The sequence below is a fragment of the Anser cygnoides genome, chromosome 6, assembly GCF_040182565.1.
Source record: "Anser cygnoides isolate HZ-2024a breed goose chromosome 6, Taihu_goose_T2T_genome, whole genome shotgun sequence".
Lineage (NCBI taxonomy): Eukaryota > Metazoa > Chordata > Aves > Anseriformes > Anatidae > Anser > Anser cygnoides.
Window position 1 is genome coordinate 3,384,252 of NC_089878.1, and position 27,211 is coordinate 3,411,462.

The 27,211-nt window shown below is 39.7% G+C and overlaps 1 protein-coding gene across 5 annotated transcripts in view; it reads left to right on the plus strand.

The window, feature by feature from the left end:
- The window catches only part of HECW2 (HECT, C2 and WW domain containing E3 ubiquitin protein ligase 2), a 195,735-nt gene that overhangs the window by 18,061 nt on the left and 150,463 nt on the right, over positions 1 to 27,211 (plus strand). For 2 of the 5 annotated variants that reach the window (XM_048058414.2, XM_048058415.2), the window contains exon 1: positions 7,874 to 8,054. The exons of 1 other annotated variant lie outside the window; for it this stretch is intronic. The gene's annotated coding sequence lies outside the window, so the exon portion shown is untranslated. Of the gene's footprint in view, positions 1 to 7,388; positions 7,629 to 7,873; positions 8,076 to 27,211 lie in introns of those variants that run through there. 2 more of the 5 variants (XM_013187454.3, XM_048058416.2) reach the window with 2 other exon arrangements.

Sequence of the window (27,211 nt, forward strand, 5' to 3'; positions counted from 1 at the left end):
CTTACTGATAAAACCCAGCCACAAATACTCAGCTTGCAGCAGTTGGTCGTGCAGTAACCAGATCACTTGCACGGCCAGACTTGTGTGCTCAGAAGTCTGCAGTAATTATGGCCAAGTAACAGCATCTTGGTCTGCAGGAATGGAGTCCATGAAATAAGATACGCAGTTTTGCACGTGTAGGCTGGATTCTTCCACGGCAGGATTATTCTTCATGATAGGACTGTATGCAATCTTGCTTTAAAAATCTCTAGTTAGGAGCTCTCCAACACATTCAGAGTTACCAGAAAATGAGAGGTAGCATTTAATTTCTCAAAAGTTGCCTTTAAAGCAACAGTTGTAATAAAACACAAAACTAAGTCTTGTGCTCAACCAAAAAAAAAAAAAAAAAACGAAAACAGAGGGGGTGTTAATGTGGCAAGAATGACATGTCCCATGAATTTTACAGCAGAACAAGAGAGATTTAAGACATTTTAGTTTTCCTGGGAAGCAAAGTGGCAAGGCCAACCAGAAATGCAGAAAAACATGCTGCCTACCTCAGCTTAGTAGTGTTGCTTATAAAAACAAAATCACGTTTGTCAGTGAGAGAACCACTTTTGTGAGGTTTCAGTGCTCCTGCAATATTTGCCAGGTGGTAGTTTGGATTCCTGCTCTGAGATTCCATACCAGCCCAAAATCTTACGTGGGATTTAAATGGTTGCCTAATACAGTGATGTGAGCTTGGCTGAAGCTTGACAGGTATTCGTGATCCAAATATGCCAGTATAAAAGTGACTTTGATCTGTTCAAACTGTGCTCCAGATATCCTTGCAGCGCTGTCATTTGTGTTTCAGAATATTTATATATAAATAATTGCAGAGATTTATTTTCTCCATTATCTGCATGCTGCAATTTTTGCACAGTTTGTGCAAACACTCTGGAGTGGTTTTATGCTCTAAGTATTTTTTCCTTATCTTTGAGTTTTAAATGTTTGTCTCAAGAGAACTCCTTCTTGGCTCTGCTCTTCCAAAGTACCTGCAGGGCTCCAGCAGAAGTTGCTAGTGTAAATCGTTGTGCAGATGACAGAAGCAAGAACTGCTGTGCTGCATATCAAGCAGTACACGCCACCCCTCTTCTTTTCTACACGTACCACAGGCAGATGGGGATTTGGGGGTAAGGCTCAGCAGTTGGGTGTTCTGTTGATCACTCTGCAGTTCTTATTTGGGTCTTATTTCCTACACTCTGTACTGTATTTTTATTTACTCTGCGAATATTTGTTTGCTGTTCTTTGTTAGTGTGAAGATTTCTAATATTGTTGCTTCCTGTCAGTGTTCTTTGCTGCTATTATTTCCTATCCATGTCATCACTCTGTTCCCCCGAGCAGTTTTTACTGCAGTGGGATTGTTTTTCCTAGGTATGCTGCAATGTCGGTATTTGCCTTAACTCACAGTGCATGTTTAAATTCGTCTCTCTTGAGCTAAGCAGTTATGTTTGTATTTGGAGTTAAGTGCGTTCTTAATGCACAAGCACTTTGTGGTATGTTGTACGCCTCATTATGGCTTCAGTTTGGATCACTTCTTTTTATGAGTTGTGTAGCTGAGGTCCCTGTTCTCCGTCATAATGGTCACTGCACCACAACATCACCAGATGGAGGAGTTCAGAATCTACACGTCTTAAAAGTCTCATTTTTTGTTTACCTATTTTTAATAATATATATGATGACTGTTGGAAATCAGAGTAAGAACTTCAAGTTTCGTTTTGTAAAACTTTCTATTATAAAGCAGAGGAACGTGTTATAAGAAGTTATTTGTATAATATTTTATGTAGAGATTGTAAGAAAGTGGTACACCTACATGTCTCTATTCCTGTGGTTGTTTTGCAGACTTCTGATTTCTGAACAAAAGTGTTAGTTTACACAGTAGAGCTGCACAGTGAACTATTGTTAAATGAATTTATGTTAGGAATGGATGGGTTGCAATATTTTGAGGTTGTCAGATAGCTTCCAGTATACTGAAAAAATAGAATATGTTAGGTTTATATTCTCCTGGAACGTATGTTGCCGTTGCTGTGCTCTAATGGCTTGTCACTGCTGTCTTTCCCAGTGATGCCAAGGAAAAAATGCCAAATATTAAAATGGAAGTTGTATAGTACCTGGCAGTAACAACAAAGTTAAAAAAAAAAAAAAATACAAGCTCTTCCTTTGGCTATGAGCCTCAACAGGGAGTGAGATTGTGCTGTTAGGGTGTTAGGGCTTGTTAGGGTTTTGCAGTTATCTTTGTAGTGGTGCTGGATATGGTTATGATGACACTTCTAGACAGAGAACTGATTAAACACTGATTTCTTTAAGTTTACCACTATTCGTACATTACGCAGTCATTGAAGAAATCTCTCTCTATATAAAATTGGCATAAGAATTGGGGAAAGGGAAGCTCTAGTAATTTTCACCATTCTGAATTAAATTCTTAGCTGAAATAGCAGTCTCAGTATCTGTGTTTTAGACAACTGTGGATTCTTAAATGTAAACTTATAGTCTTTTCTTAAATGGAAGAGGCTACAACGGGGAAAAAATGCTATTGAAGATGGAAGTCATTTCAAGCATCTGTTTTCAATGGCACTTTAAGAAGGTTTAGCTGGATTAGGCATGGGCAAAAAGCTTCTTTGTTGATTCTTCGGGCTTTCAGAGTGGCTTTATTTTTCTGGCATTAATGTTTGTATGTTCTGTGCAGAATAGATGTGGCTTAAGTGTTTGACAGCTCTGTCTCACTCTGTGATCTGCTGAGTTTCTGTTGCTGATCATGCCTGTTAGTGAAATGTATATTCATGTTACCCTGCTTGACAAAGAGCAGTGAAGCACAAGTGTCTCCTGACGAGAAGCTTCCACTCACAGTAAGAAGTGCATTATTTCTGCCTTGGCTGCAGGGGCATTTTCCAGCTCTGCTAATTTCACATTCGAGACTGTGTAGGATGCAAAATGAATTAATGTCACTAGGGTAACCTGCTGCCTGGTTGCCAAAGAAAAGCCTGCTTTCTCTAAATCATTTAAAGAAAATTCATTGCTTGCCCCCTTAATACCTGATTTATTTGCTTACTAAATGCATCTGTGTGGTACTTGTTGCTGTTGTGGGAAGGAGTAAAACTCCTAAAAGAGATTGAGGATTTTAGTCAAATTATTGGCCAAATGTGTAATTCAAATAACCATTGTTACTGTCCAGAGAGGTATAAACTAACGTGAACAGGGGCCGCAGGTAAATTTTCTGGGATGTGATTCCTAGTGATATCAGTGATGTGGCAGTTCTGTGCCACCTGCTCGAGCTTTTTTCCTCTGCCTTCACTGTGGAAAACCAGGAATTGTTCCACTACTGTCAGCACGAATCTTTAAATTCTCTAGGGCTCTGATACAGATCTGTGATCCCCTTTTCAGCCTTGCTAATGTCTCCGTATCATCACAATCTTTATACCATTCGTCTTCTCAGCGTGATGTCGGACTGTTTCCCCACAGACTCCTTCTACTTGCTTCAGCAGGAATATTCCAAAAGAACAACGTGTTCATTTTCTTCAGTTGTAGAAGCTTCCTGATTTTTACAAAACCATGATCCATTGATAGTGTATCCATACCACCTCACCACAGCCTACAAGTACTGATGGCCTTCTCTGCAGATTTGACAGGCATATTTATACATCAGATAGCAAGATCGTGAAGGTATGTTTTACAAGTGACATTTCAGTATGACTTTGGATGCAGTGTGTATGGATCTATTTCCATATTACTTGCCTAAGGGTACAGTTCTAAAATTAAATCTCTGCAAGTACCAACAGAAGCTGACAATTGCTTTTATCATCGTAATTTTAGCCACAATTCAGTGATCTTTATGCACATTTCAGCAACTATCTGGAAGCATTAGGAACTGCAGCAGATTTAATTTCTGTACCTAAGAACTATTTCCATAATTTCATAAAATGTTATTGGTAGGAGATGAGTGCTTTAGTATTTGTAATTAATATACAACTTCCCACTGGCGGTTTAAATTTTTCTAAAGCCAAACTTGGCCATGTTTTCATTTGCTTCATGTGCTAACGTTCCTATGGGTCCAATGCCAGCAGGCCAGTGCAGATAGGTGCTCAGAGGTATGTCTGTGAGAGTTTTACCAGATGAGGGTCTGCAGATCAGCACTCTAACCAGGTGGCCCAGTGTGCTGAGTTTCTCCTCTGCACACCATAAGGGTGTGGAGCTGCTGTGAAGCCCCTTGGCTTTCTGGCTGGATGCATGCCTGCCCTGGCATTACGCAATACCAGATGGCAGCAGCTCCCGAGGGCCCAGGGAGCAGCAAAGCCCAGGCGTGCTTTGCCTCGCTGCGCAGGTCGCAGGGCGTCACTTAGGGACTCCTTTACAGCACAGAAATCCTCAGCTGGGAGCTGCAGATGGTTTTCATTCTCATTAAGCCTTTTGTGCAGCACAAAGGAGGCAGGACAGCCCAGAGAATGTGTCCTGCAGATTTTGGCACCTAGGGTGATTCTTTCAATTAATATTTCCACCTGCTGCACAGTAATCTGTCCAGAAGTCCTGTGAAATATCGCATTTCCATCCCATGTGAATGGTCTTCCAGTAGATATTTTTAGCATTTTTATGTTTGGCTTTTAAATGGTCATGACGAAGAAATTCTTATTTCGGGTATTCAGCTTGGCCTGTTGTCTTTCAGATAACTGAATTGCTGGGAAAATGAGAAATCTTCATGTAATATAGAACTGCATTTCTTGCCTTTTAACATTTCTAACTTGTATAGGAAGTACAGTTACCAGCTCAAAGGGTATTGTTCTTCTTGTACACAGTGCAAGATGATGATCTTCAATAATGATTCATCAACTCTTCCTTTGTTTGCTCTAAGTGATAACCAAAAGGAAGAAGAATGAGATGGGAAGTAATGGAATATTGTTTTATTTATTTAATGTTAGCTGAAAAGTTATATTTTGCTTTTATATTTTTGCTTTTGCCTTTTTTTGTTTTCTTTTGTTCTTGTCTTGTTAGTGTATGCGTAGGAATGAAGGAATATGGCCAGGCAAAATGCATATTGCTTTTTAATGTTGAAGTCTAATAAATTATTTTAATTATATGTCCTCTTCTGTTAAGTCACCAGTGTCCAAAGCTAGAGCAGCTGAAAATCCCTTTTATAGAGGGTGCATTCTTATGCCAGTATGTTGTAGGTTCTTATTGTAGACAGAAGTGCAAGGGCAGTAATTGGAAGTTTTGGATGTCCAATTTATTTTTCATGGTAAAAGATTTTAGAATTCATAAAATTTTGCAGTTTTCTTACTAAACCATTTTGTGGGATGACTGAAATTTGTTTTTTTCTCCAGTGAAATCATTTCCAAGAACAAGTAGCACAAATACTCTTTGAAAGTTTTAATCTTCTAGTATAATTTCTGCTATTTTTACAGGAGAGTAGAATAATGTTTGTAACTTTCATCCAGTAAAAGCTCTGTCTAAGACACTTTGTAACTTATCTTTAAACAGGTATTTCCCAGCCCAGAAATGTCCTGCCATGCATTGCACACTTCAGGTCTCTGTTACAGAACATTTTTAGAGCCCTAGGGGAAACGGTAGGAATCCCCACTTGGGCAAAGTTGATTTCATATTTATGTCACTGGTTTCTTTTGTATTGTATTTTCAGCAAAGGAGAGGATGTGGATCCAGGCAAGGGAAAAAAGAGCCCTAGAGTCAGAAAGAGGGGAAAAAATGTTTGCTACGGAAAAGCAGGCTGTTTGTCTCTATCTTTGAGTCTATTGAAGGTTAACTACTCAGCACATGGCTCTGAAAAGTTAGCCTCTTCCTTAGCAGCACAGTGCCTGTAGATGTATGCACATCCATGGAGACAAGAGAAATAGCAATTCCTTTATGAAGTGGCTTTGTATTCTACTGTGCACTCAACTCCATTCAGTAACAGCCATGTCTAGGAAAGTTGAAAATAAACCCAAACCATACCAAAGACATGGGAACTGTTCATAAAGAACTGTACGTGTAGCATGAAATACACATTTAGCAGAAATATAAGCAAGCTGTACATGTAGCAGAAATATAAGCAGAGAAATTGACAGCTTTGTAGTTTCTGAAAAGTAGTAGTGCTGAATTTCTACAAATACCTTGCGTTTTACTACTGTTGTGATTGCTGCCTTTTATGTTCGGGGAAGTTAAGGGGATTTTAAAGATTCATATAAATTAACACTTTTGCTCAGTGGAAATAGGATTTTTTTCAAGCACTGGCGCAAGGACATTCTCAAAATCCTTTTTGAGGGAGAGAAACATGAACATCCAGTGTCTGATTTATGCAGTTTTTTTCATTTGGCAGATGAGAAGTCTTAACTTAAAGACAGCCTGCACTTGTGTCACACCGTCAAAGGGCTTTTACAGCCTGCAAATCCACTGAGAATAATTCATTAGCTAACGGTTTTCATCTTCTCAGTTTCTCATCTCCTCGTTATAAAAATGTCACGATAACCAAAAACAAAGCACAAAAACTATAAATGTTATGAAATTCTTGGCATCACACGTCCTCTTTTTCCCCTTTGATCTTGTTTCAGGAAGTAAAATAGGCGCTATGTTATCCATACCAAGTGAAGGTACCACCAAAGAGAGAGATGTATCTAAGAACACCCAAATCACTACTAACCTGTACATAATCATCTGAATCCGAGCCTTTAATGTAAATCTAAACATATATATTGCAGTGGTACAGTATTCTTCAGTATAAAGAACCAGACTAATCAGTCACGCTGACCATTTGCACCCTTAGCGTGTGTAAGCTATGTTGTAAGCACCAATACTGGTACAATACATAGAAAGCAACTGAAATAAAGTGTAAAAGCTTTAGATAGATGGAAGGATGTTAATGACTGTCATGGCTTGACCTACTTTGGAATAGAGCCGCATACACCCAGATCTGGAGCAGTTTGTCTTGCGTCGTAGAGAAGAGCTGAAGAACAAATTCCCTTGCTCTGTTGAAGCCCAAGGCAGATGTGCCGTGGGCTTCCGTAGAGAAAGGATTTCAAGGCCAGGGATTTGGGAATACGCTACAAGCTGTACAAAACCGACTTTGCATTTGGACATAAATTCATATAGTTTCCAGGTGGTTATTTTCATGAAATAGTTTCTAAAGCGACCTATTTAGTTGGCCATGTATTGGTAGATGCTTGATACAGAAAACAGATGTAGAATACGGAATAGTTAGGACTGCTGTGCTCCTTGCTTGTGGGAAGATTTTGACTTTATAAAACTCAGACCAGAAAGGAAAGCGTGAGGTGTTGTCTCAGTAATAGCAACCAGGACCTGGGTCACCCAGGACCGAGTGTGTGTGTGCGCCCATTTCTTGTGCTTTTGTTGGGCTGCGCTGCTGCGGTGTGTTTCACATCACCGCTCCTCTGCTGCTGCAGCGCGTGTTTTGAGTTTTCATTGCATTTACATGTTTGTGGCCACGCTTTCCTACGCAGACAGTCGGGGATTCATTGCAGTGGACAAAGAACGAGGCAAATCGACGAGTAAGTAGGAAACGTAGAGCTGATTGCACCAGACTGCTCTCAAATAGCCAGGATAATTGAAATTGAGGAAATGATAAAGGACGGCTCTTCTGCGCCCAGATGACACGGATAACAGCGCTCAGAACCGTAAGTGAATTGAAAAACAGAAATAATAACGTGGAAATAGGCATTTTAGAGCCCCACGGAGCTGCGGTTACAGCGTGGCGGCGGCGGGGCCGGCCGGCTGCGGGCGCTCAGGGGGAGCTGCCCCCCACGACGTGGCTGGGGCCGGGGCCGTGTGGCGGCGGGGGCGGGCGCCTTTGTCAGCGGCTGCCCGCGGCCTCCCCCCGGCCCCGGCGCCGCCCAGGCCCGCGGGGCTGCGGCCCGGGCCCGGTGGCGCTGTCGGGGGCGGGGGCCCGGCCGCGGCCCCGGCGCTGAGGGGGAGGCGCGGCGCCCCTGCGCGGGGAGGCGCTCGCCCCGCCGCGGGCGCCCGGGGGCCGCTGCCGCAAGGACGGGGGGGTCCGGCCGCCGCCCTCCGCCGAAGCCCGCCGCAGTGCGCTGAGGGGAGGCGAGGTGAGGAGAGGAGAGGGGCAGGTAGGGGCCGGGCCCGGGGAGGATCTGGGGGGGCTTTGCGGCGGCTCCGCGCTCGGCCCCGGGGGTCTCACACCCGGGGGGTTATGGCTCGTGTGCGAGGCACAGTGACGGCGGGGAAATGGGCTTCTGTTCCCGTCCTCCGGCTTGCTGTTGTTGTACCGGGGAGATTTTTCCTTAGCACGATTTTTCCTTGTTTTGTCTCCTTACCTTTGCGTGATCATGTCGGTGCAAACCGGGAGGGTATTTGGATGAAAAATAAAAATCGTTTTTAGGCCGTGTGGTACCAAAATATGGTGTGTGTGTGTGTTATATGTAGACAGTAATAGTTACATAATTTAATTTTTCTTGATTTGCTACCGAATAGATGGCAGGAGCGCATAGAGTGTATTTATAACATCCTCCTTTCCTTTCTGGGATGCTCTGTACAGAAGTCCTTGCACTGCGCGGCACTGCGTTGGAGTATTTGTGGGAGATACAGCCCTGAACGCCTCCTGTGCCCAAGATCCAGCAGGAGCTTTTGCTTGCTTCCCTCACAGACAGCCAGGGCTGCCTCCTGCATGCTGTAAAACTTCTCTTGTAGCTTCTTTACTCCCCGGCCATTATATTGCATCAGAAAAATAAAGTCACACCAGTGACTTTTTGACCAGTAAATATTTCAGTAGAAATTATTCGCAGCACTAAGGGGCGCAAAGAAATCTGTGTTGTGGATGGATTAAAAAAAAAACAAAAACAAACACCTTCTTCCAATATGCAGATGCGCAGTTTCCCCAGTTGTTAGACTCCTTTGGAAAAGTCCTCTGATGGCGTGGTTGCAGCATCAGACCCGAGGTATGATGTCAGTATCAGCATACGAAAGGAGCAAACCCAATGCTTCCTTTCTGTCACCACCGCTCCTCAAAAATACAGATCCTTTCATGTCAGCTGGAGATACCTCAGAGCATGTCAGGTGCCATTCTGCGTGAGCGTATCTATTTAGATACCTATCCCTGTTTATGTCTGATGCTGGAATTTAAACTTAGCACCTTAGAATGGACTCTGTGATTGCAGAGTTGAGAGGCTTGACCGGGCACCATTTTAATGTCATGCTTAGTAGCAGTTTAACTTCAGAGAATTGTGGCTGGAAAGCGTTCAGTTCACCTTGCTTTGGCACCAGAAGGCTGCTTGTAAAGGCAAACGTGTGGCATAGCTCGGTCTTGCTGGCTCTGTGGGACTGGTTTGGCTTGGAGTGTTCACATCTCTCCACAAGGACCCTCAGCCTCCCTTAAAGACCATCTTTGCTATCTTGCTATTTATTTTTAAAGGCAATTTAGGTAATGGGCACTTCTATTTGTTTTACACTTACAATGTTTTTTCAAACCTGTTAAATTCACAGTGTTACGCCTTTAAGAAACCTTGTGATGTTACAGTGGCTGCCAGCCAGAACAATATACTGGTTTGTCAGATTTCCTGAGAAGAAATGGAATAAATTTTCTTTTGCCCACTTTATAAGATTAAATAGTAATGCCTAATTGAAAAAATTAATAGGCTTTTTTGTTTTCTTTGTGGGCCAGTGTTATTCAAACTGCAGATAAGGCTCCAGTATGCTGTAAAACAGGGAACTTTCTGAGTCTTGGACTGAATCTGCTTATTGCATTCTTGAATAATTAAGTATAATTTGTTTTCCATTTTATCTTTTTTTAGTCCAACTCAGCATTTTTTTTATTTTGTTTTTTCAAAAACTCTCCTTTAGTCAGACAGAAAGAGGATGCTTAGGGTATTGAATTTATTCCATTGACTACCAGGTACTAACATGAGGGAGATAGTGACAAAATACCTATTTGGGTACTTAATTGTTGAAAATGAGATGTAAATGTGTGTTTAAAATTAATTACCATGCTCAAACCTTATGTTCAAGAGCATAGCCAATGGTGCTGCCTTTCAGAGGATGGGATGCTCAGTGTTGCTGAGCCTGGTGATGTTGATGGTGTTGCGGTGTCATCATGCCTGGCCTGCTCGCACTGCCCGTCGCTGACCTTTTGGTTATGTCGTGCAGGGGAAAGGCTGGAGTGAAGGTGCTCACCAGCAGGCAGAGTATTAACTTCAGTGCCCATCAGATGGAACCACTGGTGAATAAAACACAGTGAATTGTCATATGGTGTTTCAGGGTTTAAAAATAAGGAAAAGGCAATGGACAAGTGAATTGAATGTTTCCTATAGAAGTCCTCCTCCAACGTAAAAGGAAAGGAGACGAACTCTTGTGTGCATGGAAGCCTGTGTGTTAGCACTCTGAAGCTAATGACCATGTATGAGGTTTTGTCTAACCATACCAGGGCCCTTCCAGGGTGAGAAGAATGTGATTAACTAATGTTGTTATGAATTGGTATTTGAGTTTAGTGTCTAGGAAAAGTTCCACCTCATTTCCACTGAAACTGAAGAAAACTGCACTATTTGTATGGATAATGATATCAGGCCCCTGTGGCAGCTTGTTCATGGTCAGCTGGAGTACCAGTGATGTTAAGGAAGAGGTAGAAAACACCTTTTTCTCTGGCCAGAGCAAAAGTGATGATAAAGCTTTGTGTAGCATGGGCATGTGCTGCAAGGGCACCTCTTCATGGGGTGAGATCGGGAGCCTTTGTCCTCAAAGCTTGCCTGCCACTGCCAGGTGCTGATAGCTTTTTGAGGTCTAGAGCACGCTGTGTGTTTGGAAGTGATCTGGGCATGGAGGCTGAAAGGTACCAGGACTGTCAGTTTCCATTTTGTGGAAATCCAGCTTGTAATGGAATTGGGCCTACCTCCTGGGATTTAGGTAAGGCGAGGAGAAATTTCCTACTGAAATACCGTGGTACTCATGGAAGAGTTTAAGTAAAACTTTCAAAGTATTATTTGCTCTAGAAAAATATAGCTGCTAAGTTAAGTAGCACAGAAGAGTGCTCTCTTCTGAGCATCTTGATAAAACTTCCGAGTTGTCATATTAAAAGACTGCAGCCAGGTCGTACAAGCCCTGGACTCTTAATTCGAGATGCAGTTGCTCGTGTTACAAGTGTGCGTGTTTCTGTCATCCCCTCCAGCACCTAGGAATCCTATTATTTGTTTTGATCAAGTTGATGTTAGGCTTCCAGAGTTTGGCTGACAGGATGTGAGTTCAGATTTCAAGGCAAATGGCTAGTTATAGCCTTCATATATTTGTCTTACTTGTGCAGAGCTGTTGATTTTTCCCATGATACTGGGGAGAAAATTTCAGTGACTGTGGCTAAGCCTTGTTTGGGTGTAGATGGTTATGACTACTATCCGGATTGCTTGTGTCATGTTACATTTACGCAGTTTTGTGTCACAACTGTATTTGTATTTTTATGATTGAGGAGGACTGGTATGTTGATACAAATATTGTTGAATGGACAATAGCACTTGTATTTACTGATTTGTTTTGTACGTTAGTCCTGAAGTATGCAATTTTGAAAAAACAGAAAATGACATTTTCTTAAATGACAGTCTTGAGAGATAAAAATGAATTTATCTCTCTTTATTTAAAAATAATTTTTGAGAAATAAAAATAAATAAACATGTGAAAAAGATTCTTTTCTTACACTTTTCTGTGTGGCAAAATTGTAGCATGTATGTGTTCTGGAGAAGCAATTATAATTGAAATGAATTTGAAATGGAAATGTGAATTCGGCATTATTTGTCCAAAAGACCTGATTAGTATGATCAAGCCGAAGTCAGTGGTCAAAGTAGTGCGCTGTTTGCCCTTTAGAATTATTAGGGAAGTACCAAAAAGTGGATGCTTGATGGTCTGAGCTATTCACTTTGGGAGCGGGTAAGGAGTGGAGGGAGTTGTTGTGACATAATTAATATTTTGGGTTTTGTTCTTTGTATCAACAGTGGAAATTATCTGGGAATTATTAGCCTTTGGAAATAAAGAACAGAATGTTGAAATTGAACAGTGAAATATACAACTGAATTGTTGAGCTGGTGGTTCTTGATGCTGGCGTACAACAAATCACAAAATGAGTAGGCAAACCGGGGAATTGTTCAGATAGTTTAGGTGATTTAGTTCAGATTTCTTAATGGGCATGCCTGTGTTCCTTTGAGAAGCTGCACAGAGACACACATCATCTGACTTGCGGACTTCTAGTCATAAAAACCTTAATAACATTGTCAATATGCCTATACGCCTTGTATTGACCACAGGAGAAAGATACGAGGTAACAATTAACATTTACATAATAAGCCCACCTAAGTATTGCATGGAGGACAGTCAAATGTGTTCTCTTAAGTGCTACGATGGCCAGGATCCATTGGCTAGGATCCACTTGAAAATCAGATTAAAAGTTTCTGTGCTTGACAAATACAATGTCATTAGTTTAAAAATTCCCTGAAGGCTGGTATTGTAATTAGATGAGCCTGAGGCTTACAACAGTAAAGTTCATTTTCCTCCAGGAATGACAAACAGCATTTTTTTAAAAAAGAAAAAATAAAATACATTGACTGATCCTTGTCGGAGCGAGTAACCACAGTAGGAAAGAAGAGTTTGCCAGGAATAAATGCAACAGCTGAAGCCACAGCTCCTTATGGTCAGCGGGGTGGCCCAGCTGCAGGATGGTGGGAAGCAGCAAGATCTATGAGAGTCCTGCTGAAAGAGTACTCACAAGTGATCATTCATGAGATGCCTAAGTGGGGATGCATGTTACAGATGCTGAGTATTGGCAAAAATAGGCACAAAAAAATTACAGAACCAGCAACTCATTTTGGATCTTGTTTGTCACAAAAACATCTTCCCATCTTTGGGTGATTCTTTGTTCTTTCAAAGAGTGTGAAATTCATAGTTCTAGGCTACAGCATTCCAGCTTCAAAAGCTATGCTTGTGAAGCTGTATGTTCTCTTTAGTTAAGATGTATTTTAAAGCCAGCTATTCTGCTCAGTTGATTGTGTTAATTTTCTGCAGCATTACTGGTTTGAATCTTTGAAGCTGGTAGTTTGAGAAAATAGTGATTCTCTCATACGAAATAGGAGTAGAGATTGTGAACTCATGTCTTTAAAATGCAACCACAGCTACATAAAAACATCACTTATGTTTCTGCGCTTATTGCTCTAATAAAGATATCTGCATTGACTAAATGAACGTAAATATTGTTATCAAGGACATAGTTCCTCAAATATTTGTATTGCGTAGGAAAATTACAAACCTGACTGTGGTGGGCTCTCTGAGACTGGTGAAACTTTGGTTGGGGTGAGCAGGGCTGTGGAGGTACCTGCTGTCCAGCCACTTGAAAGTAGCGTGGATCAGACAACCATGTTTTGTGAGAAGAGCGTTTATCACGTGTGCCGCATTGCTGCGTGGCTTCGGCATCTGTTCCCTGGTTTGTTCTGCATACAAGTAGAGGTACAGCCCTAAAGGCAAGGCTCTGTGTTTTGGGGTTGGAAAAGGCACCAATTCCATTCTTGTTTCCAGGAGAGGAAAAAAAAAAAAACCAAAAAACCAGAAACCACTCTCCTCTTGATGAGAAAGCAACACTTAACAAGATTTATTGCATATTGTTGTTGCAGGTGTATGTGTCCATAAATATCTACAGATATACACCTTGTTTCATAAAACAGCTGGCTTCACGTTGTGAGTAATGTCATGTTGAGTAATGTCCAGATCATTGCAAAAATGCTGTAAAGATCTAAGTATGTGTAGAAAAGTATCAGAACAAGAATAAATGCCAGAGTTCATTGTTGTTTTACACTATGTTTTTGACACAAATGCTTGCCTGATAATCTCTGTGTGAAGTTATGACATCCTTCTGTTTTCCTGAAACGGTTTCACTGTTTGTTTTGGAAGATTTTTTTGTTTTTATGTTAATTTTTTTTTTATTACTGATATTAATAGGGACTGCAGGCAGGGGCATAGACTTAAGTACTGGATTTCTAGCGAAGGCAAATTAATAAGGCTTTAGTTTAGATATACTCCAGAAAGCCTTTTTTTTTTTTTTTAATTGTCTGTATTGCACTTGTTACGTTTGCCTCATTGTGATGGGAGAAATCACGAACTGAAACCATCAGCTGCCAAGGCTTTAAGAACATGAAGTCAGGAGATTTGTAGCTCTTCTGTGGCTTGCTGTATGTTTTTCTCAGTTTACAAAGAGTTTGAGGTATTGTAGACACAAGTATGTTCAATGCCTCTTGACATAAGCTTTATCAGTCTTCAGTTAGCAATAAAGAGACAGTCCGTGCTTTATTAAGGAAAAAAAGGCTGACAAGTTTTGTTTCTTGTTTCTGAGGATAAATGTATTTCTATTACGTTTGCTGATTATAAATGTATGGGGTAAATAAAATCAGTGTAAGGAGGACTAATATAGGTATGTAATTTTCTTACTTTAATGGGAGAAGTACCTCATGTTGGCAAGAATGAATCTTCTGTTTTACAGCTTTTTATCTCACTGTAAACGTGTGGTTACTGTTTATTTTTACTCAGTACTGCAGTCCATTTTGGCTCTGTTCTTAAAAGAAAAGATAAGCCACAGTTCTCATGCCTTTCACTGTGTCTCCTTTCCAAGGTTTGTGGTGTTATTGTTACCAAATAACTTTTTCTTTCCAATGTTTTGATAAAAATCCACCCAAAGAAGAGGAGACTGCTGTGGGGGAAAAACACAAGAATTGTTAAACTCTCAAGTACTCCGCCTGGAAATATAGAAATCTTTCTCAAATCTTTCTGCTCTGTAATCTTCAGTTTTATCTGAGGCTCTCATACACTCAAACATTTCTGACAGATTAATGTCATTTTTTAAATTCATGACATCCCTTTTTTAATGCCTAAGACAATGTTGGCTATCTGTATATTCAACAAAGACTTTCTTTACTAAAATATGTATTGATTAACCATGTGTGAAGTGACAGAATGGAAATAATCTTCATAAGTACGGATGACGAAGAGTTCAACACTTTAAATACTTCAGATACAGGAGAATCCTGGAATAAGAAATATTTCCAAGCTTCATTTCTGAATGTAAAATGTGTTGACTTAGTGTCTTAGCTGATTGTATAGCATTTGGATAACAAAAAGCATGTTGAAAGAGTAAAGGATTTAGCGTTCTACTGAATATGCTTTGTGACTCGTGACACAGGCTGTAACTCAGCTTGTCAAGTAATTATTTTGCTCTGAGTCCACAACTCTAACAGCAATTGATGAATGCTTACTCATGTAAGTAGCCCTATGAAAAATCAATGTCATAATCTCTCCTTGTTAGTACGGAAACAGTTATGAAATCACTCCCTGCCCCTGCAGTCTTAACAGTGGGGACAGGGAGATGGCATCCCAGAACTATCCTCACAGGTTCTGGTTGTGCATGTGTATGTTGTAAGTGTAAACCTGATTCATTATGTCTCGGGAAGCTGCTAATGAAATCTTTCAGACCGACTCCCTAAGTCCAATACAGGTTGTTGAAGCCTCGAAATGGTGTCTTCTAAGGAAGGAGAAAAAATTGAAGCCTTGCGTCTTGTGGAAAAGAAATGAATCTTCTCCACTGAGTTCTGTACTGAATGATTTGGATAGGGGAAGCTGGTCTTGTAACACTGCTGTTATTTTTTTTTCAAGTTTCCAAACTTAATGAGGTTTACTGAAAAAGGAGACAGTTGTAAGCCTGATTACAGCTAATGTAAATGGGCTTAATTCTTAATTGGGCTACTCTGATTTACACTTCTTAAAACAGGTCAATTACAATTTAAATTAAGTGGATTAAAAGAATATAGTCCGCTTTGATGAGTGGATCTGATCAGTTTTTCCTTCAACCTGTGCAATGTACTGAGAAACCTGTTTAAAAATACTGTGAGATGTAATTTACTACATAAAAATAGCAAAAATATTGGGTGCTGTGTTCACATTTCATGTATATGAGGAAAAAGCTTTCTAGTGTGAATATTTTACTTTCCATCTTTCCTGTGAAATAGGTTCTTCAGTGTGTATGGTTGCATGGACTTCATCTTTGCAAGATGTTAGATAGTTTAGTTTAACTGGAGTTGATTGAAGGCATTTCATGTCATTAAGATGGAAACGTAGGTAATCATATTTTGTGTTTTTGTATCTCTTCACTAAAAGTTCAGGTACGTGATATCTACAGTGTACATGTCTGTGTTTCTTCATGTTGTTAGTTAACAGGAATTAAAAAATGTCCATTTGTGATCTCCAGAGCATGAATATTCCGAGCTGCAGTTACCTGCTACTGCCGCATTTTCACCTGCAGGTGATGTTTTACTTACCTGCAGCTTGTATTAAATAGTATGGCTAAAAAGCTTATTGAGGGGAACAGAGTACCACCTATTTCACCTTTTGGCCAAAACTGAACATGTAATACTGCAAGCTATCTTTTTTTTTCTCTGTGTGTGTATGCACAGAAATACAGAGTAGCTTTAAGTCTTTATCCATTATTTACACATGGGGAGGACCCAAGCAATAAAGAATTTCAAGTGCTTATAGCATTGTTCCTGTCAGTGCAGGAAAAGTTTTGTACAGGCATTTTTTTGTGGAAAGAATGAGTAGGGCTGGGAACTGTTCCATGTGCACCTGTCTGGTGTGCTGCAGTTAGTAGAGTAAAGGATCAAGGGTGAAAGAACTGGGGCTTAAATGCTCTTGCTTGTAAGGATTCAGCTACTGAGCAGCCTTCCAAACTAGATCAGTGAAATCTGAAGTCTCATAGAAGCTTCCAAACATCAGTTTCTGAAAGCATTTCCATGACAAGTGGTGTCCCAGTGTGAAAAACGTTCTCTTGCTGCTCTTCTCTTTCAGAAAGCATGTCATAAAAAATGCTTGTTTAAACTGTGCTTTTGTTTCAGGGGACAACCTCCGTTCAATCTGCTAAGGACCTCACTATTGCTTTTGCTTTACAGATTCTGATATTAGTCGTAGTAGCAGTATAAAACTCAAAGACTAGTGCATATGTTCTCCTGTTTCCTGTTGAAACTTAGGATGGCAAAGTAACACATCCCCCAAACACTATTAAGCTTCTTAAGTATCTTTCCTTCATAGAAATAATGTCCTATAAAGAACTATAGCTGGCATATCCTCCTATTCCTGAGTGATAGTTCAAACATTATGGAGTTGATTATTTTAAATTAAACTTGGTTGTTTTAGGAGTCCAAGTGATTTTATGTAATAACAGATTATGAGATTTTTTTTCCCTTAATTATCATTAGCGTGCATTTAATGTGTCTGTTTAATTACAAAACCTCAGAATTTTAATCGATTTAACCACAGAACAAGAACAATGTGAATTTTAAGACAATATATATTCAGAAATGTCACGTATCCATTATCTTTAAATTATTCTTTTGATTCCTTTCTTTGAAGTTTTCCTATCTTATCATCATATATGTCCCAAAGCCCTTTTTCTTTCGATTTCCTTCCTTCACTGATTTTCTCTCACTCTGTTATTTTCGTGTGTGTCTGTCTTCAGGGATCTCTGCAATTCTCATCGTTCTAACACCTCCCCAGGCCTTCAGTAATTTTGGACTTTTGCAGTTCTCTGCATACACATTACTTCTCACAGCCCTGGTTGTCCTTTTCTTTCTCTTTTCTAGTGAGGATGGGAGCCTGGAGAGTTAGCTCAAGTCTGAATGTGCCTGAGTAGAGTAATAGAAGAAAATATTTTTCTGAAGACATGCTCTAGATCATGGAGACAGCCATGCTGTCCAGCTATGGGATGAGCAAATTGTGAATCGGGGGGCAGTGTTGTGGCCAGAAAACAAGGGCTGTGATGAGGATTCAGGTGCCTCTCCCCTCTGCCTGGTGTGTTGCAGGGGACTGGGCTCACCTTTTCAGTCAGCTGCAGAACTGTGCCAGTGCACTGACTTTTCTGAAAGATGTCACAGATGTCACATGTGAGAGACTGAAAGTGTGTTGTTGTTAGACATCTCCAATGCATCAGGGAAGGATGGCACATACTGGCTTTTGCTTTCACCTCCAACAACTCCAGTACACTAGCAAATAAGGAGGAACATTCAATGGAGCTTATTTCTCTCTCTCCCACAAAAATGAAGAGAAGGATGCTCTCTTTCAAAGTATGCAACAAGGCAGATGAAACAAGGAGTAATTAGGATCAGTTTACAAAATCATTTGCTGCAGGTGTGCATGTGGTTTTTATCAGTTGGAATGTTACAGCTTTTTTCATAGAACTCAGCCGTAAAAGAGTAAGGTTAGTACTTGGATTTTTTTTAGTCTCTTCAAAAAATTAAAAATACAGTGGTATGCCCACACACACAATACTATTTTAGGTTAAGATTTTTTTTAGCAAAATCATGCAATTGTTAGAGCCATTTCTGAGCTGAGAACAAATTTGTAATGTTTTTATATATTTTTTGCGTACAGTAATTTCAAAGCATCAGTCTAGAAGTGGTCTATGATGCTTTTAGTTCTTGAAAAGTATTATTATCAGATGCAAGGGCTGTGAGCAATAAGTAAACATCAGTGATACATATATGTGCTTATGTAGACATAATTGTTGCAGAAATAGGTACTGCATGATAGCAGTCCTTCTAAGACTATTAAGTAATGAGAAGACTTTTCTTTTTCTCTTAGGACAGTGGTGCTTTAGAGCATACTCTTCGAACAACTTGATACAGGCAATTATATTTTGAGTTTGAGATGTTAGAAAAAAAAATCATTCCTCTGCCAGTTATGATATCCAGAAGCCTTTTGTACTTCCCTGTTCTTTGTTAGCTTTGAACATTTCTGATTAGCATCAACACTTAGAAACTCTACATGGGCCAAAATCTGTCATAACAGAACCTACTGAAGTGTGTTTGTGTCTAAAACTGTGAATTTTGATCTAAATCAAATGCTTTTGGCTTTCATATCTCATGGTCTTGTTTGGGGCAGCTGCTTATAGAGAAGAATTTAAAAAGCAACTGTATGAGGATTTCAAGTCATTAGCTTCTATCAGTGTCCTCTGTTCTTTCCGTCCGCCTGGATTCATATGTTGCACTTTCATTGTGCTTGTCTCATGTGAAGCACGAATTTGTGGGCTGTGCTCTTGAGAAATTTCTGCTGAACTTGGTAAAATGTTAGCATTAGGTAATGCATGCCAAGCTGCAACTGTGTTTTATCCTGCAAAATAACATACCAGGTATGGAATTCATAAGATCAGTCAGGAAAACTAGAATACCCTTTCTTTGGGAAGTCTGTGGAGGCTAGGAAGCAGTTTTGTGGGGGATGAACAGCTTTTGCAAAATCAAAGGCACAAGTCACAGTTTAATTGTAAATATTTGATACAGCTTGGTATTTAACACTGCATTGCTCTACTCAATAGCCAATTAACAGCTTATTTTCACTGTTATTAACACATTCAGAAGGAAGCTTACTTCTATGGAGAGAGGAGGAGAAAAAATAAACTTGTCAAAAGGCAATTAAGTATTTAGCCGTAACTTTGTCTGGAAAGGACTCTGGGAATTATGTAAGCTGTGTGTTGGATGTGCATCCATCATTCACATAAACCAGCAATTGGACGGAAAATCTGGACTGCTCCTTTAGTTCAGGAAGAGCCTTTTAGATAACGTTGTTGTGACACTTGTAACAAAACTAATGCCCCCTCAATACCTTGCCTTGTTCTTCCTCTTGCGATTAAGCAGGAGAGGTTTTGTTCTTCCTTTAGCAGCTGAAGAACATCAGCCTCAGGAGAAGAGAGACTCAAGTAGCTGCTCTAGTACTGAGTGCGGTAGATTTTACTCTTTATATAGAGGGCTAAAATCACAAGGCACGGTCTAACTCTATAGGAATTTTAAAGAATGACTGAAAAATATAGTAGGACTAGACAAGAAGTCTAGTTCTATTTCATATTATTTCAAAAGTATGAAATAGCTTTAATGAAACTAAGTTGTGTAGATTTTTTTTTTATTGTGGGGAAAAACAGTGGGAAGGATGACAGATACCTATAGAGTCATGATTAATACAGAGAAACTGAACAGATTTTTTCTTTCGTTGTTTGAAATAACGTAAAAACTAGGCAGTAGCTAATAAAACCATCATGGAAGAAACATGAAAAAAAAGAACATAGTTAAATTCTGCTTGTTATAAAGTATTGTGGGAACCAAAAATACATAAATTCTGATATAGTAGTACTTGGAAATGGTTCAGAACAGCGTACCAGTGTGGCAAGATGTAGGGGTGACGGTGGCTCACAGAGCTTACACTGGGTGCACTGGTGTGACTGGAGGGGGTGAGGAGAGACAAAATTAGGCTTTTGAACATGAGAGACCCTTTCCAGACTTGAGATAGCAGCACCAATCTCTGAAACTAAGTGCACTTTGAAAATAACAGCTCTGAGTTTAACTGGAAATCTGTGTGACTGTTGGTTCCCCAAAGCCACTGTTAAAAATACAAAACCAAATTGACTGCTGTTGTGGTGAGAACCTGTTATGCTTTGCTTTCAGTGTGGAGACTAAATGATATTTGCTCTGGAAATACTGTTTTATATCAATTTATACATTCAGTATTTCTGCATAAGGGAAGACATTCCTGCGAGAGAAAAGATTTGGATAGCTTAATCACATTTCAGCCCCCTGACAATTTGCAGGTGTTGGTGGTGCTTTGGCTGCTTTTCCAGAAAACAGTGCCTCATCACGACCTGCAGCAGGGTTAAGATGTAGGTAGAACCACGCTGTGGTAAGTTTTAGTTCAACTAAATCATACATTTGTGGCCTCCTCCTGCAGTGTTTAATGGATGATTAAAAACAGCCTGTTTTGTTTCAATAAATGTTCTTATTTTATGGAAGAAATGCCAGGCTTGTTAAAATACCTCTGGATTCACTAAGAGAAGTTTTAAAATGGTTTATATAGTTCACTGTGATTGCTTTATTAAGTGTTTTAGAAAAGGAAAATGTTTCCTGAGAAAAACCGTGGGGCTCAGAGTAAAAAATAAGTAGCTTCTCTGCTTGGAAGGAAAGGTAGGTAGGGATAATTTAGCAGTCTTGCACTTGTATTCACAAGGACTGTTCGCTTACAGTATCATTGACAGCAAAAGTTTGCTGTCAATTGAGGGGGGCAAATTTTTCTTATTTTGCAAATTGTCATCATTGAAAAATTGCACTTTTTGTTTAGTTTACGAGCAAACAAGAGAGTCGTGGGATGGTTCTAGTGATTTAGGTGGTTTTATTTGTTTGTTTTTCAATGGTTTTTAGTTTCTGTGGATGCACTTATAGTGCACACCTCGTTCCTTAGCCCACAGAGTTGTGGAGGTGAGATACAGGTTAGGCAGTGTGGACTAGCATCCTCAAGAAGAAATGCACAGACAGCAGGGAGTTGGGTCTTGTCAACTCGGGGCTGTGAGGAAATAAGGAGGAGGCCTAAAAGGAGGTAAATGACTGTTAAAAGTCATTTGCCATGCTAAATTGCCACTTAGTCTGTTGAAGGGTTCCCAGGCTTGTCATCTGTTATTGGCATGTTAGCTTTATTTAACAGGCTAAAAATAATTAAACAGTGCAATTTTATTACTGCTTGTTCTAGTTTATATTTCTTCATTTCAGCTGATGATTTGGGGGATGAACAGCATTGCACAATTTTTTTCTCTTTCAAAAACAAAGAAAATGGGTCTCGGTTAAATAGGCCCAATATGTTGTTCATATGAGATAGTGTGTTTGAATGTTAATGTGGAAGCAGGCTGAGTGGAAGAGACTGATTTTCCCATACTGTGATTCTACTACTGTCGCTGTTGGAGAATACAGTATTGCGTATTGTCAAGAATCGGTCGTATCAAAGCCATTGTATACCACTTGATTTCTTAAGCCTTCCTGCAATTCAGGAATTCAATTTCCATGTTACTTTGTTTTCTATGTTTTTATGTTTAAAATACAATATTTCAAGTACATCAGTGTATACATTTAGCTTTTCCATATATTGAATTCAGTATGCAGTGTTTAAAACCATGTTTTCCAACTTTGGTTGGTAGCCTTAGGCAAAAGCTTTTTATATTATATTTATATATGTATATACTTTTTTTTCTGGTTCTGTAAGTACATTGTTACACTTCCTTGACTCTAATCCAGAAATGTTCCGAGTGTAGCAAAGTTCACATCACTGGCTGTGATTAAAAGAGGCAAGTTTGGACCTTACTAAGTTTTCTGGTTGACCTCAAAGGCATTTAGTTTTAAGAGGGATGTGGAAAAGAAACTTTGGAGTTCATCCAGAATGTGACCTTAATAGGCAGGTTTTTGTTTTGCTTGCCCAGTGTGCGCAATATAATTCATGTTCATTTTTGAAAATTTAATTTCTTGTTTTAACTTCACAGCATCACCTGCTACAGAACCAAAGCTAACGTAATGTTGGCTCAGATATAGCAGGACTGTGGTCTTCTTTTCTTCAGTGCACTCGTTAAGTATGTAGGAACACTTGGTAACAGTAAGAACTTGTGCTGACATCATGCAGGTACTAGACTTGTGTTTAAATTTACACACGAGTAGCTATTTAGGAAAATGCGTATGTTTAATTAACTATCAGAGACGTGTTTGCATTTAATGTCTTTATCAAGCATTTATGTTAATAACAGTTCTCAGAACAATAAATTGTAAGAAGAAATTTACCTAAAGTAATTTTCCTTTAAGAAAGGGCAAAGAAATGGTTTAGTAAACACCCTTGGCATTTGGACTCTAGCTTTGATGCACTTTGCTGGAAAAAAATGTTTTTAATTCAAGTATTTGGATTTGTAGGGCTACTTAGTTGAACTTTGTTTCATAAAAAGAAAGCAGTCTTAATTGTAAAAAAAAAAAAAAAATACAATCCAATAAAATTGATAACTAGGGATGAGAGAGGAAGCACAAAGCAAAACTAAAATTTCATGTGTGATTCTTATTTAAAAAAAAAAGGTATTGCACACTTAATTTTGAACCTTATTCTCTTAGACTTTTTCCTTTATTGTCTTATGTACCTTGCAGCCAGAGGCTTAGTGCAGGAGTGGAGTTTTGCATATTTTTTTAGTCAGAATTGTGTCATACTTCAAAAGTACTGTCTTCAAGAGGCAGTTACTTCTGTAGTAGAAATGTGGATCTGAAAAACAGTGGCATTACAGCAAACTGGCCAGAATGAAGGAAGATACTGTCCTTGTTCTGAAAAAAGCTGCCAAAGAATCAAGGGCCAAATATGAATACTAAGCAAGAAATCTGACTCTGTTTTGTAGTGGAGTATGTTTAAGAATTGAACTGTTTTGAAGATGAAATCCCAAATCATCCAAGTAGTGATGCACATTTTTCAGTCCAGGTTGGCAGAATACTGACGTGCCTACTCAGTTAGCATAGATGCTTAATTGGATGACTGGAGGAAAGCTGTAATTGCAGATGCTGAAAAACATAAGTCAAACTCCTTCCTCATTGGAAAATCAGCCCTATTTTTACGAAATCAATCCCTAGATTATCTTTTAAATGCAGGTTCCTATAGGGATCTTTTTTCCTTTAGAGAGGAGGCTTTTAGGTCCAAAAAGGATGGAGGACTTCCTGTTGGAATGGCAAAATCTGGGTTTATAGACAGAGTGAACACCAGAGCTTCTCATCTTTGAAATTGCTTTTGAAGACAAACTCAGATAAGTTGAGTATGTTGTTGCTCAGAATATCATTCTTCTGCCTGTTACTTTCATAGTTGGTTATTTGTGTGTTTAAACACTAATATTTTGTCCAGGTTAAGTTTTATTCATATTACATGTGCATTTTTTGACTCTTGTCTTAGACACAGATCTCTGAAGATAAATGAAACACAGCTGAATCTGATGAGATCGGTGGGCCTTTCTTGCCTCCTCTGCTGCAAATCAGTGAGCCTGTGTCTGTTCAGTTTCAGGAAGGTACTGTAGCGACTTCAGTGGCATTAGACTGAATTTTGTGTGACTCAGAAACCAGGAGAGACAGTGTTCAGTAATGCTCAGGGCCTCTATCTGAAGGCCTCTCTGAGTGTGATATCTTCAGCTGATCGTGTACCAGAGAAAAGCAAAAAAAATCCTCTATTCAGCTCCCTGCACCCTACCCAAAGCACACACAAAAATATAAAACAAAAATCTGATGGTCTGATTGGAGGAAATAATCTATTCCTACACCAGGTCTGGTGATCTGCTTTACTTCGGTCAAGTGATCTGTGCTTATTTATATGTTTGTTTAAAACACTCCATGTAATGGAGTTCCTTAATGTCTAAGGAACGTGATTTGGGTAACAAGAGGCATGTTCTTTTTCCTGTGGCTCACAAAGAACCAGTCAAAGGCAGTACTTGTAGAACCGATGATGCAGACCCCAGAAAGAAATGCTCTTCATTTCACTCCTTTCACAACCTTTATATAAATTCTTCCAGAGGTAAAGGAAAGCCTTCACTTTACGAGCGTGTCATGTAAAAAAGATTCTGCCTGATGGTAAGCCTTGTATTTTTGCCTTCAGTCTTTCTCAGTAAACTGTTTCAAGGTTCAGCTACAATCACTGCTAGGAAATTGCAGAATGTTTCCAGGTTGCACTGATTTAGCTTTAACTGTTAGCCACTGGATCCTATTGCATTGTAATCAGCAAGGTTGAAAAGATCTTGCTACCAGATCTCCTTTTCAGTGAGAAAGTGCTTATGTCTGGTAACCGGATGACCTCTCAGTCTTCTCTTCAGTTAGCTAATGTAGACAGGGATCCCTAAGACTTCAGAAATGGAAAAAAAATAAATGGTACAGGAAAGTAAACGGTTAATGATGATGAGCGTATAGGAGGCAGAGCAAATAGGATGGCATTTATGAAACATACTAGAAACAAATACACTTAAAAAAAAAAAAAAACAACAAACCAAAACTAAAAAAATTTAAATCAACTATATCTTTGCTGGATGGTGAAATTATAAACAACGTCATAGGAAGGCAGAATTGTATGCCTGCTACCTGGATAGACCCCACAGAACCATCAAGGTGCCCTACCTAATACTATAAGGATCTTCTGGGATCTTCTGCCTGTATCTCCCACTTCTGGGACGGGAAAACTTGGAGAAAATTTGTTTCATAAAAAAACCACCACCACCACCAACAGAAAACACGAATGATCATACCTAGTATATGAAAATGTTTAAACACCTTTCCCCTCCAAATTACCAACTTTCCATTTACATCTGTATCAGATATTGATTTAAGCTCTAATTTTGGGACTACTTTTGTGCAAATTTCCATTACATTCATTATGGATGTGCAGAGTCTGCTTACACAAAAAGAGCTGCAGTGTTGTAATCTGCTAAGTTTAAGGACTTGTAAGGTAAAAGGGAAAGGGCTAAGAATATTGCTAGGAGCATGGTAATTGGAGGTTGCTGCTACCAGAACCATTCATCCAGCCTGCAGCATGCTCTGTGTGTTCTGCAGCTGTGCCAGAAAATGCACTGCATGAATAATCTGGGCAGTTGTGGTCTGTTCCCTGTTTCTGGGCTTAACTTCAGAACACTTCAGGATGTCTGGCAAAATACCCTTTCCAAGTGTTGGAAGAGGGCATACACCACAGTACCACATGTGAACAGATTAGTGCACACATGGAAGTTCAAGGGACAGAGAGGAGGTGCAGTATTTGGTCTTCAGTTGACACCAGAAGAATCTCAAATGTCTTCCTGGCCAGGAGCAACTGCATATACCGTGTTCTCCTGCAGAGTACAGGACAAAACTTCTTGGAGTCTTTTGGGGTGAGTTAATACACAGGTTCTGGGGAGCTGACATGCAGGATTTGACAGATAAGTTCCCTGGTCTGTGCCATGCAGGAAGGCATATTAGATGGGCTTAATTCTGTCTTCAGAATTGAACTCTGTAGCAATTGCTGCACTGTTTATGATCAAGACCTGCATGTGGCCTTTGTACAAGTGTTGTCATTTGTTTTTTCCCCACAGTTGTCCAAATTTCTTGACTGTTTTCCTCTCTTTTCTTTGTCATTCGTTGTACTAGGTTTCTTTCTGTGTCCTTTTTGCTTTTGCCAGCGATTAACTCTCATCCTGTTGGTTTAATTTTTTTTTTTATTTGAGAGAAAATGCAACTTGGCTGACGTTATCTGGGAGCAGCTAAAAAAATGAACGGAAACTAAGTCTGCCAAAGCTTTCCCATTTTAGATGAAACTGCCCGACTTGGATATCATCAGTTTTGTGTGATGGTAGCTGGATTTTGACTGCAAGCTGATGTTGATGATGGTGTCCACACAACCACAAGCCTCTCAGTTACCACCTCTTCCTTGGCATAGCTGATTACTGGCACAGTAGGTTGATGCTGCTACCCTGTGGCTAGAGCCTCAGCGTTTAAATGCACTCACACAAACTGTCTTCACAAATGCTGCCTCACCCTAAGGAGATAAGTCACACAACACTGAAGGAAGTAAAAAAGCTTTCCTTTCTTTTTTTTTTTTTTTCTGCATGGCTTTGTTGTGTAAAGAGCATGGCAATGCAGCACTGCTGAAATCAGAGTTCTTTGCTGGTTACTTAAATAGACCCTAGGCTCCTTTTAGTTCATGCCACCAAAGATGCATATGTTTGGTGTAGAGCTGGTTAACGAGCAGAAAGTGAGAGCACTGGGAAGACAGGCCGTGGTTACTGGCAAGCTTTTCCTTGCTCCAAGATGCACTGCGTCCTGGGGTGGGGGCAGGCTGTTCCTTGGAGATGTTTGCCTCGGAGCCAGTAATGGAGCATGACAAGCAGATACTGTTAATAATATTAGCTCTGTATTTTATTCTGGTATTGCATTTGTATCTACTATGCAAAATAAGATGCTCCATGATTTTAGGAAACCCCAGAGATAGTCCAGAAATCTGATGTGTGTGTAGCTGAAGGAAACTTTGCTGTCTGAAAGCAACGGATGTGTTGATGTTTTTTTTTGAATGGGAGTACCCCTCACCATCAGGGGTCTACAAGAAGTGGACCCTCAGAATTTGTGTAGTTGCATGTAGTCTGTATCTGGAGGATTACATTTAAGCAACTAGCCTCAATGGTAGGTTTTTAGGTCTTGTGAATTTTGTATTTTTTTTTACGAACTGAGTATCAGTAGGGAAAATGGGTATCCTTCAGCAACAAAGTACTGTACCAGCTAATTCAGTGCAGAGGTAGTCATCTTTCTCCCTTACTGCTTTATTTTTGGTGAAACACAGACTGCCTTTGAGATTGAATAGAATACCATAAATATTTTGCAAGTAGGATATATGTAATTAAGAATATAGATGTGTATTATTAAATAAA